The sequence below is a fragment of the Pteropus medius genome, unplaced genomic scaffold, assembly GCF_902729225.1.
Source record: "Pteropus medius unplaced genomic scaffold, Ma_sr-lr_union100, whole genome shotgun sequence".
Lineage (NCBI taxonomy): Eukaryota > Metazoa > Chordata > Mammalia > Chiroptera > Pteropodidae > Pteropus > Pteropus medius.
The window spans coordinates 3,909,312-3,925,833 of record NW_024345601.1 but is presented as its reverse complement, the minus strand read 5'-3'; the positions used below and the strand labels follow the sequence as shown (position 1 = coordinate 3,925,833).

The following is a 16,522-nucleotide window of genomic DNA, read 5'->3' as shown; positions in this document are numbered from 1 at the left end:
CCCATGGGCTTTTGTTGCCCCTTCTCATGAAATTTGTCATCCTAGTAGACCCACAAAATCGCCACCCAATATTCACATTCTATAAGAGCTGAATTAAGTAGTGACAGACAGAAGGCGACCTTGGTATTTGCTCTGCTCCACAGAAAAACCGCAGTGCCCGTCCCCCCTCACCCCCTACCACCTCAGCAAGAGGGCTGAATGAGCCCTATGGAGCCTCACAGGCTCTACAGGGAGCCCCTTTCAATTTCTAAGGTATGGGAAAGAAAAGGCAAAAGAAAATGGAATGAGAAACTGCCTGATCTTGGGCATACTTTTCTTTGAAAATTAGTCAAAAACCTTCATAGTTCAGAGGACATTCCCAAGGTGTCAGCGTATCTCTCGCATTGCAAATATTGATTCTTTATTAAGTGGACATGAAACCGCTGAAATTAATTTCTGTTTTTGTCCTCTGTCTCATTCCTTCAGGCTCCCTCACAAAGCTGGGAGGATTCAAGGTTTTCTATGAGGCTACAACTCAGTTTTACTCCCTTTCTGGCCCACAGCTAAAGGCACTAGGACAAATTCTCACTAAAAGAATGCAGTTTCTGCTTTTGATTACAGGTTCAAGTATCACCTCATTGAGTATTTACTTAACTGTTATCATTAGGCTGTGAGAGGACCATGGTCCTGACCAGTACTCCACATTTCTGTCCTCAAATGTCAATACACTTGAAAATGAAAAAGGAAATTGTTTTGGAAGCTGCCATCTGTTTGCTTTTTCAACTTGACCTTTATCTGAATAGTAAGATGTGTCATGGCTGAGCACATTTCTTTTTAATGAGCTGAAACAGTTTTGTGTTTATGTGTGTGTGTTCTATTAAAAGGATATTTCATCATTTTTCACTGTTTTATTCCCACTTTGGAAGGTAGGAATAAAACAGTGGGAGTCTTTCATTCCCAGAGCTCCACTTTGCTTCCTTGTATCAACATTCATACCAGTTCTCCAGTCCATGTGTTGGTATTTCATGATACAAAACTAGCTATGCCTCTGAGGTGGTGTTTTTATTTTTTTTTTAAACTTAAAACATTTTTTGTGATTGCCCTAGAGTTTGCAATATACATTTTAAACTAATCTAAGTCCACCTTCAAATAACTGTGCCACTTCACATGAATTACAGGTCCTCCTTCCCAACTGTTGACACTACTGTCATTCATTTCACTTTCCATATGCTTTATAACCCAGTGCATTGTTACTATTATTATTTTATAAATAGTTTTAGATGGATTAAGAATAAGAAAACATCTTATTTTACCTTGATTTCTTCTCTGACACTTCCTTTCGTTCTGTGAACTCAAGTTTCTGAACTATATTGTGCTCATTCTGTTTGAAGAACTTCTTTTAGCGTTTTTGTAGCATAGAACTAAGAAAGTCTTTATTTCTCCTTTGCTTTTGAAGGATAATTTCTATGGTATAGAATTCTAGATTGGTGGGGTTTTTTTTCTTTCAGTACTTTAAATATTTTACTCTACTCTCTTCTTGCTTGCATAATTTCTTCTGAGAAGTCCTCTGTAATTCTCATCCTTGTTCCTTTTTAGGTTAGGTGAGTTCCCGGCTGCCCCCATACACCTCTCCTGCCTTCCTGCCCCGCCCTCCCCATACGTCCAGGTTTCTTTCAAGATTTTCTTTTTTTTTGCAGCTCATTTATAGTTTTCCTAAGTTTGGTTCCTGCCTGGATCTGTGATTTGGTGTTTTCTGTCATTAAGTTTGGAATGTTCTTGGCCATTATTCAAATATTTCTTCTCTGTTCTCTCTCTCTTCTCCTTCTGGTATTCTAGTTACATGTTAGTTAAACCTTTTGCAATTGCCTTACAAGTCTTGGATGGTCTGTTCTTTTTATTCCCCATTCTTTTCTCTCTTTTCATTTCAGTTCAGAAAGTTTGTATTGATCTATCTTTAAGCCTACTGATTCATCCCTTGGCTGTGTCCAGCCTACTGATGAGTCCATTATAGCATTCTTCATTTCTGTTATAGTGATTTTTTTTATTTTTATTTCTAGCATTTCCTTTTGATTCTTTCTTGGAGTTTTCATCTCTGCTTACATTACTCATCTGTTCTTGCATATTGTCTACACTCCATTAGAGCTTTTAACATATCAATCATAGTTACTTTTCCTTTTCTGATAATTTCAACAGCAGTATCATATCTAAGTCTCACTCTCCTAATTGCGTTGGGTTTTCCAAGCTTCTGGAATCTGTAAATGTATGTTTTTCAATACATTCAGGAAACTTTAAGCAGTTTTTCTTCAGTTGTTATTTTCTGCCCAATTTCTTTCCTGGAGAATGTTACTGTTTCCGAACCTTAAGTGTGGCCTTTGTTACATATGAGGTTGATCTGCTTTCTCACTAAAGGCACTTTATGTTACTTTACCAGCAGTTGGGCTGGATAGTCTTCATGCTCAGGCTTTTACCTCATTTGCCTTATTTATTAAAAAATAAAGACTAACTCGAAAAGATATATGCACCCCCATATTCACTGCAGCATTATTTGCAACAGCTAAAATATAGAAAAAAACAAGATGTCCATTGATAGATGAATGGATAAAGAAATCATGATAAGTATGTGTATCTGTGTGTACATATAAAATGGAATATTATTCATCCATACAAAAGAATGAAATCTTGCCATGTATCACAACATGGATGGACTTCCAGGGCATTATGCTAAATGAAATAAGTCAGAGAAAAACAAAATAATAATAATAATAATAATAATAATAATAATAGTAATAATAATAATAATAATACAAGCTCATAGATACAGACAACAGATTGGTGATTGCCAGAGGGTGGGATAAATGGGTGAACTATTGCTATTGTTTTAGTTTAAGTGAATTTTATTTTTTTAAATGAAAATGGTAAGAAGCCGGCCACAATTAGTAATTCTGTCTGTTGCTAAAGTGCAGAGCTAAGCTTATAGATAACCTAGAGTGTGCTATCTAATACAGTAGGTGCTACTTGCGCGTGAATATTTAAATGTAAATTAAAGTATAATAAAATTTAAAATTCATTTCCTCAGTCATAGTAGCCACAATTCAAATGCTCAGGAGTCACATATGGCTAATGATTGCCATTTTGAATAGTGCTGTTAGAGAACAATTCTATCACTGCATAAAATTCAGTTGGACAGCACTAACCTAGAGGGACTAAATTAAGATTTTGAGACCATTATCTGAACTACTGTAAGTTCTATAAGACTGACATGGTTAAATCTGTAGAAATATACATGAGAAATAGATAGGATAGAATTTAAGCCAAGAAATAAAAACATTGCTGTCGGAGTTTTTTCCTTCCACTATCAGGTAACATCAGTCCCCCCGCTTGCTTTATTATATCAAACCAAGCTTTACTTTCTTAATTAGGAAATTGAATCACTGTCCCTGTGTTCTCATCATCAAATTGGGACCATCAGCACTCAAGCAAAGGAAGAGATTCTCAATTTTGACAATTCGACGGAGGGCTCACCATGATTTCTAACAGTGCTAGAAAGTCTGAGTGAATTCTTCATTGATAACATTAACTTCACAGCGACTTTCATGTTTTTCATAGAAAGCCTTCCTTTTAAAGGCAAATGAATTCAGGTTAAATCCCCAGCCATGACCTGAAATAAATAAAAGCTTGGTTCTTTTGACAGTGGTTTGGAGAGCAGGTCTGCGGTGTTGTATATCCTAACTCTAGCATTTATATCTTGTGGTTGCTCTAATGGCCTAAAGCCAGAAGCAGATCATCTGGAAGTCAGGATCTTTGAGAGACTCAGTATTTAAACAGACTATTGAGGGATTCTTTTCTCCTTATCCTGGACTGTTACCCACTGTCCTCGAGGTTTGCAGGCAGTAAAAGAGAACCATGTCAGCATCTTCTTTCATAAGGCTAGGAAGTTTTGGTGCTAAGTTATCAGGCACTTCCTGCTACTGCTCGTCAGGTGCCCCTAGCCTACAGGTCATGTCTGGCCCTCAAATAGCTCACCTGGCTCAGAGAGACATCAAAAAGTGCATTTGGAAATAGACATCATCTCACCAGCTCTCAGAGGAAGGCACATGACCTCTTCTCTAGGGTTTTTAAATGTCAAGTGTCAGTGGTCCACTCTTCTAGAGAATCATGTGTTTATCAGCTTGAACATGACTTCTACTCAGCACTTCTGATCTGGCAAATAGACCTCACAGATAGCTCATGCTCCCCTCCTTGTTCATGCTTCCAGCTGTGTGAACCTCATGATCTCCAGCCACTCCCAGCTGATGGCCAGCAACCTGATCTCTAGGGTTTTCTATAGTTATGTTCAAGAAAATGAGAAGGAACATTTATTAAAAGTGATATTAGAAATAAAAAGCATCCACTGACCAATCCATATATTGTGGTGTGACGGTAGCTTTCAGGTAGAACAGTATCTACTGTTGACCAAAAGGCTCTTATGTGCATTTTGGAAGCTAATCCCTCATAATACTAATGCTAATGTTATAATTAGGACTGTGTGTTAGGGGTCCCAATAGTATCACAGTTAGTTCTAAAGTCATACTTAGTTGTAAACCCTTCCGGTTAAATGTTTGATAAAGTCTTTTTACCCGAATGGTTTACCCCAGTCTGAAACCTCTCAGAATCCCTGCCGGTTCTGTGATTCTCTAAGAGGGACTTAGACTTCCTTAATTGTCTTTCTCTTATAAAAATTTTTTTAAAAGCTATTTTTATTATAAAATTAATGCTCATTCATTGTAGAAAATTTCAAAAATGCTAGAATGCTCAAAGAAGAAAATAGAAGTCATATGCCATCTCATTATTCTAAGATAATCATTAATAACATAATGCTTTTATAATGTTTTCTCTAAGCAGATAATTCTATGTCTCTTTAATTTTACAAAGTTAGAGATATTTTATACACATACACACACACACACACACACACACACACACACACACACACATATACATATATTATTTGCTTTAATCATCTAACAAAATACCATGAACATTTTCTAGGTCATTTGCCCTTCTGTAGTAAACCTTATTATTTCCACCTGTACATCAAGCATTTGAAGCATACATTTATTATCTCAAAGCATTAAAACATGTAGAATATTTAATTGGAGTAAATGTAAAAGAATAATACATTTAAGCAGGTTCCCAAAGCTCATTTTGAGTTCAAAAACAAAGGTTTTTATTTATACCAACAAGATGTAGTTCCCCAAAGGTCAGTGTGAGAACCAATTTCAGGATTTCAGTTATTAGTATTGCAAGTGATAAGAGAAGTATTAATAGGTTTCAGGGTCTTAGGTTTGGGTTAACATCTTGATTAAAATATAGGAGCAGTCTACGGCCATGCTACCCTGAACGTGCCCGATTCTATCTGATCTCAGAAGCTAAGCAGGGTTGGGCCTGGTTAGTACTTGGATGGGAGACCACCTAGGAAGACCAGGTGCTGTAGGCATAAAAAATAAAAAAAAAATAAGGGATTGTAAGCTGACAAGGTCCTTGCAATCTGTGAAGTCAACCAAGGGTTGCCTCACCTAAAAAAAATTATATATATAATATATATATTTTATACATATATATAAAATATATATACATATTATATATATATATGAGCAAATGGTTGCTTTTTAAAATTTTTCTCAAAAAATTTTTTTCCAATTACAGTTGACATTCAATATTATATTAGTTTCAGGTATATAGCACAGTGATTAGACATTTATATAACTTACGAAGTGATTCCTCTGGTAAGTCTTATACTTAACTGATACCACATATAGTTATTACAATATTATTGACTATATTCCCTTTGCTGTACTTTACATTCCCATGACTATTTCGTAACAGCCAATTTGTACTTCTTAATCCCTTCACACTTTTTACCCATTTTCTTCAGTTCCCCTCCCATATGGTAACCCTCAGTTTGTTCTCCATATTTACGTGTTTGTTTCTGTTTCATTTATTCTTTTTTAGATTCCACATGTAAGTGAAATCATGGTACTTGTCTGTCTCTATGTGACTTATTTCACTTAGCATAGTACCATGTTGTCATAAATGGTAAGATTTCATTCCTTTTTTATTGCCAAGTAGTATTTCATTGTGTGTGTGTGTGTTCTTTTTTATCCATTACTCTTTTGATTGGAGCATTTAATCCATTTACATTTAAAGGAATTATTGATAGATATATAGTTATTACCATTTATTAATTGTTTTCTGATTGTTTTTGTAGTTCTCTGTTTCTTCTTTTGCTTTCTTGTATGTTGATTACTTTCTGTAGAGTTGTGTTTGGATTCCTTTCTCTTTACTTCTTGTATATCTCTTTCTGATTTTTGGTTTATGGTTACCATGTGCTTCACATATACTAGGCTATGTTTATAGCAGTCTATTTTAAATTGGTGGTCACTTAAGTGAGTTGCTTTTCTTTACTTAAAAATGGAAGTAATATGGTCCCCAGAAATTATGTCCCTGAAGGTCATTTAGATGTCTCTTAGGAAGTAATGCAGGACTGTGACAGGTGGGTTTCAGAGCATGAGGGTAGGCCTTGGGAGAAATTTCAGTCCCTCGTGTGGGTCCAGATAGAATCAAAGAACATGGACCAGACGCACTTCCAACTAGCCTTTCTTATGTGGGCCCATGTACCATGGTATCAAGCTGAGGAGTGGAAGGCTGTTAATTCCATTGAGGCATCTGCTCATAATATGATATTTTTTAAGAATGTGACTTGTGTTGAGTGAATCTGGAAGCATATTCACAGATGTAGCATCACCAGGTGCAACCCCATTATCAAAATCCTTTGCTTTTACTGAAATTCATCCAATTAGAATTTTTTATTTTTTTATTAAAAAAATTTAAAGACACTTACATCATGACACTATTATGGAAACTATACAGTTCTGTACTATAATTAAGACATTTATACAGAGTGACAATTTGGAGTTTTTTTTTTGGCTCCTTAAGCTAAATATCAGTGAAGATATTTGACATATAAATCAGTAGTAATCATATTGACACTTCACCCAGTGTTAGGCTCTTTGTTTATTCCACTTGTGCTTCCTTTGGCAGATGGCAATTATGTTTTACTTCACTACCATATTGTGGATGCCAGAGAACTTGCATTTGCCAAGGAATGACCTCCTGAGATGCAATGTCATGAAGTGGAATGATGTAGTCTAACACAATGAAGTCATCATTTCTTTGCACTTGCTTGACAGTTTAAATTTTTACCATTTATACTATGTGTTTTCAGTAACATTCTGCCTACAGGCAACCCAGGCTAAATGTCAAACTGGCTTCATTTCTGGAGATACATTTCCAAAACTGTCGAGTATTTCGTGCTTCTAGTTGTTTCTTCGTGGTCTTGAGTCTTTGACAGAATGTGTTATCTTCTGCATCTGGATTCTTTCCAATTTCTCTTTTAAATGTGAAGTTGACTTCTGGTGCAGTATCTTGTCCTATTGGAGGGTAAAGCACTTCAGCTGTACAGTTCACTGCTATTGTTTTTGAATAATTTCTTCCACAGAAAACTTAAGGCGATACTTATGTCCTCTTCCTAGAATATCCTCCTTGCTGCCTTGTTTGGCTGTCTGCACTAAGGGAGAGTCCCTTGCTGGTAGTTGATGGAGTTCTCTGTCATCAACACCAAGGCCACCCTGGAGGCAGGGTAGTGGGTCGGTGGAATTTCCAGTCTTGGTGAGCGGCGGCTGGGTGAGCATGGGTCTGTCCAAGCTTTACAGGGAGCATACCAGTGCACCACTGTCCAGCCTGCTTTGGGTTGCCGAGGCAGAAAAGTTGGCGAGCCCTGCTGGGCTAGGTGTGAGCCTACCTAAAATTTAAAAAAAATAATTAAAAGTTTTTTCATTTAGAGTTGATATACAATATTATATTAGTTTCAGGTGTACAACAAAGTGATTAGAGATTTATGTAACTTACACAAAGTGATCATCCCTATAAGTCTAGTACCCATCTGATACCATACATAGTTATTCCAATATTATTGACTATATCCCCTGTGCTATACTTTACATCCCTGTGACTTTTCATAACTGGCAATTTGTACATCTTAATCTCTCTTCCTTTTTCACCTGTTCTCCCAACCCTCTCTCATCTGGCAACCATCAAGTTCTCTGTATCTTTGAGTTTTTTCTGTTTGTTTATTTGTTTTCTTTAGTTTCCATATATCAGTGAAATCATATGGTAGTTGTCTTTCTCTGTCGTGACTTATTTCACTTAGCATAATACCCTCTAGGTCTATTCATATTGTCATAAATGGTAAGGTTTTATTTTTTATGGCTGAGTAATAGTCCACTGTATATACATACCACCTCTTCTTTATCCATTCATCTATTGGCAGATACTTAGGTTGCTTTCATATCTTGGCTACTGTAAATAATGCTGCAGTGAGCATAGGGATGCATGTCTTTTTGAATTAGTGTTTCTGGTTTCTTCGGATAAATACCCAGAAGTGGAATCGCAGGGTCCTTCTTTGTCTTTGTTACTGCCTTTGTTTTAAAATCAATTTTGTCTGATGTAAGTATTGCTACCCTAGCTTTTTTGTTTGTTTGTTTCCGTTCACATGAAATATCTTTTTCTATCCCTTTACTTTCAGTTTGTGTGTGTCTTTGGATCTAAAGTGGGTCTCTTGTAGGCAGCATATGTATGGGTCTTGTTTCCTTATCTCTTCAGCCACCTTATCTCTTTTTATTTGAGCATTTAATTCATTTACATTTAAAGTAATTATTGATAGGTATGTAGTTATTGCCGTTTTGTTATTCATATTTTTTATCTTTTTTCCCCCTCCTTCTTAAAGAAGTCCCTTTAATAATTTTTATAATACTGGTTTGTGGTTGTGAACTCCCTTTAGCTTTTTTTTGCCTGGGAAGCTCTTTATCTGTCATTCAAAAGCTTAGCTGGGTAGAGTAATCTTGGTTATAGGTGCTTGCTTTTCATCACCTTGGATATTTTGTGCCAGTCCCTTCTGGCCTGCAAAGTTGTTGAGAAATCAGCTGACCGTCTTATGGGAGATCCCTTGTGAGTAACTAACTGCTTTTCTTGTTGCTTTTAAGAATCTCTTTTTGTCTTTAACTTTTGACATTTTAATTACGCTGTGTCTTGGTGTGGGCCTCTTTGGGCTCATCTTGTTTGGGACTCTGTGTGCTTCCTAGACTTGTATTTCTATTTCCTTAACCAGGTCAGGGAAGTTTTCCATCATATCTTCAAATACGTTTTCAATTCCTTGCTCTTTCTCTTCCTTTTCTTGTACCTCTATGATGTGAATGTGGGTAAGCTTGATGTTGTCCCAGAGATCCTTTAAACTATCCTCATTTTTTAAAATTCTTTTTTTGTTGTTGCCGTTCCAGTTGGATGTTTTTTGCTTCCTTGTCTCCCAAATCACTGATTCGATCCTCTGCTTCTTTTAATCTACTGTTGATTCCCTCTAATGTAGTCTTCATTTCAGTTATTATATTCTTCATTCATGATAAGTTCTTTTTTTATGTTTTCTCTCTGCATTTTTATGTTTCCTATGTTTTTGTTTAGGTTTTCAGTGAGTTCATCTACTCTTCCCCTAAGTGTATTGAGCATCTTTATAACCAGTGTTTTGAACTGCCTCTGGTAGATTGCTTGTCTTTATTTTTGTGTTTCTTTATTTTAGAGTTTTGTCCTTTTCTTTCATTTAGGACTTGTTTCTTTGTCTCCTCATTTTGGCTGCCTCCTTGTGTTTGTTTCTGTGTATTAGGTAGATCTGTTATGTCTCCCAGTCTTGGAAGAGTGGTTTTACATACTGTGGGGCCCAGTGGCACAGTCTCCCTGGTCACCTGAGTTGGCTGTTCCAGATGTGTCCCTTGTATGAGTTGTGTGTGCCCTCCTGTCTTTGTAGTTGAGTCTTGATTACTGTTGGCATGTCAGTAGATTAATTCTCAGGCTGACCGGATGTGAGGAATGGCTATGACGACAGTGGACAAGCTATTATGCAGGGGCTGACCACGTGGAATAGGATTCACTTTAACGGGGCTATGGTTCCTGCTAGTCTTCCCTTTGGGTGTGTCATTTGTGGAGGTAGTTGAGTGATACTCTGGTGTGATCTGAAGCCCGCCATCCAATGTCTTGGTTCCAGGGCCTCTTGTGATGCACGCTAAGGTCAGCCACAGCCTGTGCCCTGCCTGGGACCACCTAGTATGAGCTACAGAGTGATTTGCAGATGGTTGTCACTTGTGCTGGGCTTGGAGGTGCCTGGGATAGGCTAAGCTGCAAACTAGGCTGGCTGCCACTAGTGCCAGGGTTGGTGCCGCTTAGCATAAGCTACATTGCATACCAAGGCCAGACACTGTTTATTTGAGGTTTGTGGTCCTTTGAGAGATTTTAGGAAAGTCTGCAGCATAAGCTGAGTTAGGCCGTTTGGATGGAAAAGTGGCTGGAAGAGCCTTGGGTCAGCCTGCAAGTTGGGTGGGGCAGGGTCTCAGGGAATCACCAGTGCAGAGTGAATGGTGTTAGCCAGGTTGTTGGAGACTCAGACTTGGTGCCTACCTGCACCTGCAGGCTGGGTATGAGGAGGGCTCAGTAGCACTACAAAGGCACCCATCTGCCAGTTCTGAACAGTGTTGTCTGCCAGCTTCCTCTCCCGCTTTTGCCCTGAAACCAGATAATTCAGTTCCTAACTGTATATCTCTGGTGCCTTTCGAGCTACTGCTCTAGTGCTGGAGCTCAGAGAAAGTGAGTCTGTCAGTGCGTAAGTTCATGCATGGGCCTTTTAAGAAGGCACCTGGGTCTCCAGCTGCCTGCTGTCTCAGCCACAATCTCTGCTGGTTTTTACAGTCAGAAGTTGTGGAGACTTCACTTCCTGGCCCTGGATACCTAGGCTGGAGAACCCAGTGTGGTACTGGGACCCCTCGCTCCTCAGGGGGGGACTTCCGCATGGAAATATTCATCCCCATTCTTGTTTGTCGCACGTAAGGGACCAGCCCATTCTGTGTCTCTCCCCTTCTTACCAGTCTCAACATGGCTTCTTCTTTATATTTTTAGCTATAGGACTTCTATTCAGCTAGACTTCAGGTGGTTCTCAATGATGGTTGTGGTGTAACTTCATTGTAATTTTGATGTGGTTATGGGAGGAGAAGAACACAGCATTTACCTATTCTGCCATCTTGACTTGAACTGCCAGGAATTCCAGTTAGAGGTTATATCTGAGGGAACAGAAACTGCTCTGGTAAGTTTAGGATTTAGTTAAATATTTGGGTGACATATGCCTGCCTCACAAATCTTAGCAAGACCAGCTTGTTTTTGTTGTAACCTAAGAATTACAGAGAGAAACTTGAGACACTTGAACATTTTATACAGGAGAGCCTACCATCCCTTGAGCAGTACTGAAAATATCCCAAGAACAAGTGTTTTGTTTATTCCCTGTCCCTATGCTTTCTTTAGTATTCTCAATCCTCTGCCTCCCTTATTGTTAAAAGTATTTGGAAATGAGGCTTTGTTTTTTTTTTTAAAGGAATTTGTCCATTTCATCTATGTTGTCTAATTTGTGGACATAAAGTTGTTTGTGATATATATTTTTTATCCTTTTAATATCTATAAATCTGTACTATTGTTGCCTTTTTGACTCTTTATATTCATAACGTGTCTTTTTTCTTGGTAAGTTCATCAGTTTTATTGACCTTTTAATTTATTTTCTTTTCTTTTTTTCTGTTCGAAATTTCATTTTTCTCTGTTACTGTCTATATTTTCCCCCTACTTATTTGTTTTGGTTTCATTATACTTTTGTTCTTTTAGTACCTTAAGGTGAAAACCCAGATTATTGACTTGGCAGCTTCTTTTCTAGTAGACGTATTTAATGCTGTAAATTTCCTTCTGAGCACTGCCTTAGGTGAATATCTCAGTGTCACTCTGTTGCATTTTCATTTTCATTTACTTTGATATGTTTTCTTATTTGTCTTGTAACTTCTTTTTGTTACAGAGGCCATTTAAAAGTGTATCGTTTAATTCCCGGATATTTGTTTTGGTGTCTTTCTGATCGCTAAGAATAAAGTTCTAATAAATTAGAAACTTTGGAGAGAATGCATTTGAAATTATACATAACAACATGGCAGATTTTTCACAGTAAAGTGAAACATTGTCACGCTATTGTCATTATATAAACTTGGAAAAGGGTATCTTTGGCTATTTTGTTATGCTTGGTTATATTTTTAATAGGATTTGAAAACAAATTTCAGGACCCTTCTGAGCTATGTGTCTTATCTTTGTTCTTTTTAGTGCATTACCATTGGGCAGAACTGGATACTGAAAAATTCCTGAAAGATGCTAAGTACCTACACTGCTTTAAGAATTTGGAACTGAGTCATTAAAAGGAAGACAGAAATAAGAAATTGAGAACCGGAAGAGCCCTGCAAAACAACAACGACAACAATAACAAAACCACCAAAGGAACGTTACCATTTTCTGTTGTTGCTAATAGAGGAAGAGTGCTGCTAGTACAGGGGAGTGTGCCCCATGCACATGGCAGCAGGGCATACACCTGTACCTCCCCCACAGGAAGGTATTGTTGGTTCCTATGATATCTTGGCTTGCATTTGGAACAGGCTGGCACAACATCATTTGTCATCAAGTTCTCCTTTCACAGTGTGGTTTATTTCTGCGTGTCCATGATGGGTCTCAAATGCATTCATGCTGTCCATGTTTTTCCCAGCACTGGCCAATCCAGGGCCCATGTTAAGGTGTAAAGAGAACAATCATCAGTGATTATGTATTGTATGAGACCTTTGCATCTTGTAAATTTTCTCTTTTTTCTATAAAGAAAGAATAAAACTACAAACTTCCATGGCCACTTTATTAATAAACAAATCCTTCTGTGTTTCTGCTCAACAATTTTTTTCTATAGAAAAACATATCTGACCACTCTCTATATCTATACTTTTTCCCCCCAATAACCCTCTTGTAAGAGGCCTTCTCAGAGTGACCTACACAGGTTTCTGATTCTACAGTGAGAACCTGAATGTGATAATTTATAGTTGATGAAATTTTATTTGGACATGAGATAGCAGGAAATGGGAGTGTATGTAGGAAGGGAATCTAGTTTCAGAATGGCCAGATTACTGAGACCAAGTGTGACTGCCATGTATGGTTTATCTACCATAGGGAGGTGGGAGGAATGCTTCAGCATGTTAGACATGCAGATGCCCTTTTTCAGGAGTTGCATGGTTGTTCATATTTCCAAGCCAACATCCCCACAGTTATGTGAAGAAAGAACCACATTCTGCCAGAGTTTCTCAGTTCATATTAATCTACTAGTAGCATAGCTATAGTGATCATTTTGAGATATTATATGGTATCAATAGTAATATATACATTTATATAATGTATCTATAATATATTAATGATTATATAAACAGAGTTATCCTCTCTTGAAATAGTTCTGAACTGATACAGATGGTCCATTATAATTCATGATAATTTAAACCTCTAGATTTGAAATCATTGCATACAAACTCCTGGTCAGCTATCCCAGCTCTATGGGCAGTGAAGTGCAAGAAGCTCTTGTGTTTGATTTATCTAGGTAGGTTTTTACAGAGTGGATTCAAATTTAAAGTTACTTGACTATACAGTTTTGTAAGCTCAGCTGTATGGTTGTGGACTGGCTGAACAGATTTGTCATATGTTTCCCTACCACAACATTTTATCATCACCAAGTAATGCTTATTGAACAGCTGCAGCCTATTCTTGTGGTAATGGGTAATGAGGATAGCATAGAGAGAAGAGCTAATGTGTTTGATCTTTAGATGGTGGTAATATGATAAAGTCTCACATAGCTCAGAGTCTAGTTCCTGGATCTCATTTTAAAGGGACTTAGACAAATTGGAGTGTGAGCAGTGCCATGGAGTCAACTTGCTGAAGGGTCTGAAAACCATAAAAGAAGAAGAGCTGAAGAGAAAAAAACAAAACTCTGAATATTTGAAAGATATGGACAAGATACTGGGTAAGGAACAAAACTAGGAGCAATGGGTAGAAGTTGTATTAACATAGATGCTAGCGTGACTCAAGGTAAAGCCGATTTAAAAGTGGATGGCGATGGAAGGAACTGGGCAAAACAGTGTAATGATAGAAGCTTCGCTCATCCCCTCTTGCGACCGCATCAAAGTTGAGATGGAAACACAGCAAATGGCAAGCAGAGTCACCTGGGAGTCTAGATGAGCAGAAGCCCTACAACTAGGGAGAGAAATAAGAAGTCACCCAGCAACAGTTGGAGGTAAGAAGGGATGAAGATGTGAGGCTGCCCAGTCACCAGCAGGTGAATGAGAAAGAAGCTACTGCAGCTGTAGCTGGCAGCTGTAGATGCTTCTTACAGGGACCATGTCTGTGAGCAGACTTCCACAGTGACGGACCTGTTTGCTCTGAGCACCAGCACCAGGTCGGCTACTCCGGGGTCACCAGAGACTTTCAAGGGGACACTGAGTTGTCAGAGTGAGGGCCAGAAGTGAAGCTTTCTATTGGGCAGAAGTGCTGGTGGTACCCATTGTTCCTTTGTTGAGCCCACCCCCATCCCAGTGTGCAGACGCAGCACTGCCATACCTGAGAAGGCATCAAACTGGGTAACTGGTCACTCCTTCCGGATTACCTGAAACTCCACCTCCCCCAACTCGTGGCCCCGCCCAAGCCACATTCAGTTGTGTTCCTGGCAAGTCCTGTGCCACTTGCTGAGCAGAGCCAATACCCACTCTGGTGGCAGCTGGCCTTGGTTTCTGCTGTGGATTCTTGAGGCAACTATAAGCACAGCATCTGTGGATTGCTTGCTGAATCTTAACAGTGGCCCCACGAGGGGCACAGGCTGGGGCTCAACTTGGCCTGCAGCAAAACCCTTCTCAGGACTGTGCCACTGGACACCTACTACACAAAGCCATGCTAATAATACTGGGAGACTTAGGAGCTTTGATTACTACATAGAAACAGACATAGAAAGGCAGCCAAAATTGGAAGACAAAGAAGCAGAAACCATATGAGAGAACAGAACAGAGATCCAGGAAAAATGGAGTCAAGCAATCTCACAGATGCAGAGTTCAAAACACTGGTTATAAAGATGCTCAGTGAAATTAAGGGAAGTGTAGGTGAACTCACTGATAACTTTAACAGAAAAAAAAAAATGGAAATTATAAAAGGGAACCAGTGAAAAATGAAGAATACATGATTTGTGATGAAGAGTATTAGAGAGAATCAACCAAGTGGATAAAGAAGAGGATCGAACCACCGACATAGAGGATGGGGAAGCCAAGGACATCCAATCAGAATGGCAGGAAAAAAGTAACCAAGAATATAATAATTTAAGGAGCCTATGGGACACAAGGGCAACAATGTTTGTGTCATAGAGGTACTCAAAGAGGGCAAACAAGAAGTTGAATATATATTTGAAGAAATAATAATGGAAAACTTCTCTAACTTTGTGAAGGAAATAGACATACAACACCAAGAAGCTCAAAGAGTCTCCCAAAAATGAACCTAAAGAGGCCCACACCATAACACATCATAATTAAAATGCCAAATGTTAAATACAAAGAATCTTAAAAGCAGCAAGAGAAAACTTAGTTACCTACAAGGGAGCTCCCATAAGACTGGCAGCCGATTTCTCAAAAGAAGCTTTGCAAGACAGAAGGGCTTGGCACAAAATATTCAAAGTGTTGAAAACCCAGAATCTATAACTAAGAATACTGTATCCAGCAAAACTATCATTTAGAGTTGCAGGACAGATAAAGAGCTTCCCAGACAAAAATAAGCTAAAGGAATTCATCAACACCAAGCCAGTATTACAGGAAATGTTAGAGGGACTTCTTTAAGAAGAAAAAACGTATCAAAATCACAAATAAAGAATGGTAATAACTCCATTCCTATCAACGAGTACCTCAAATGGAAAAATGTTAGGTACTCCAATTAAAGATAGGGCAGGTGAATGGATAAGAAAACAAGACCCCTACATATGCTGCTTACAAGAGACTCACTTCAGATTAAAAGACACACACAGACTAAAAGGAAGGGGATGGGAAAAATATTGCCTCGATGGACCTAGAGGGTATTGTGCTGAATGAAGTAAGTCAGATAAAAACAAATGCCACATGATTTCACATACATGTGGAGTCTAAAGAAGAAAATAACAAAAATGGAAATAAACTCAGATGCAGAGAATATTTTGAGAACTACTAGATGGGTGGGGGGTTAGGGGGGAAGACAAAAAAAGGGCAAAGTAATTAAGAAGTACAAATGGATAGATACAAAGTAGTTGTGGAGATATAAAGTACAGCATACGGAAAATAGTCAACAACGTTGTAAACAGTATCTAAGGGGGAAGAGGGGTACCTGATTCTGTGGGGTGACCACTTCATGAGTTATATAGATCTCTAATCAACATGCTGTACAACTGAAATGAATATATTATTGTATGCCAAGTATAATCGAAAAAACATTGAATCGTACAATGTAAATATGAGCAACTAATTGTCTATTATGCTTCAATAAAGCTGGGAAAAAAGAAACTCCCATTCTAAAACGG

General features: G+C 38.2%; 1 protein-coding gene, 1 non-coding gene and 1 pseudogene across 2 annotated transcripts in view; 2 read left to right on the top strand and 1 right to left on the bottom strand.

Annotated features, from left to right (window-relative positions):
• The window catches only part of DTD1 (D-aminoacyl-tRNA deacylase 1), a 144,228-nt gene extending 131,387 nt beyond the window's left edge, over positions 1 to 12,841 (top strand). Inside the window, exon 6 of the mRNA XM_039874400.1 lies at positions 12,244 to 12,841. The gene's annotated coding sequence lies outside the window, so the exon portion shown is untranslated. The remainder of the gene's footprint in view (positions 1 to 12,243) is intronic.
• On the top strand, positions 5,337 to 5,455 carry LOC120612008 (5S ribosomal RNA). Its single transcript, XR_005655339.1, has one exon. It is a non-coding gene; the product is annotated as a 5S ribosomal RNA (ribosomal RNA).
• Positions 7,033 to 10,925, bottom strand: LOC120611965 (latexin-like; annotated as a pseudogene).
• Positions 12,842 to 16,522: the final 3,681 nt, after the last annotated feature.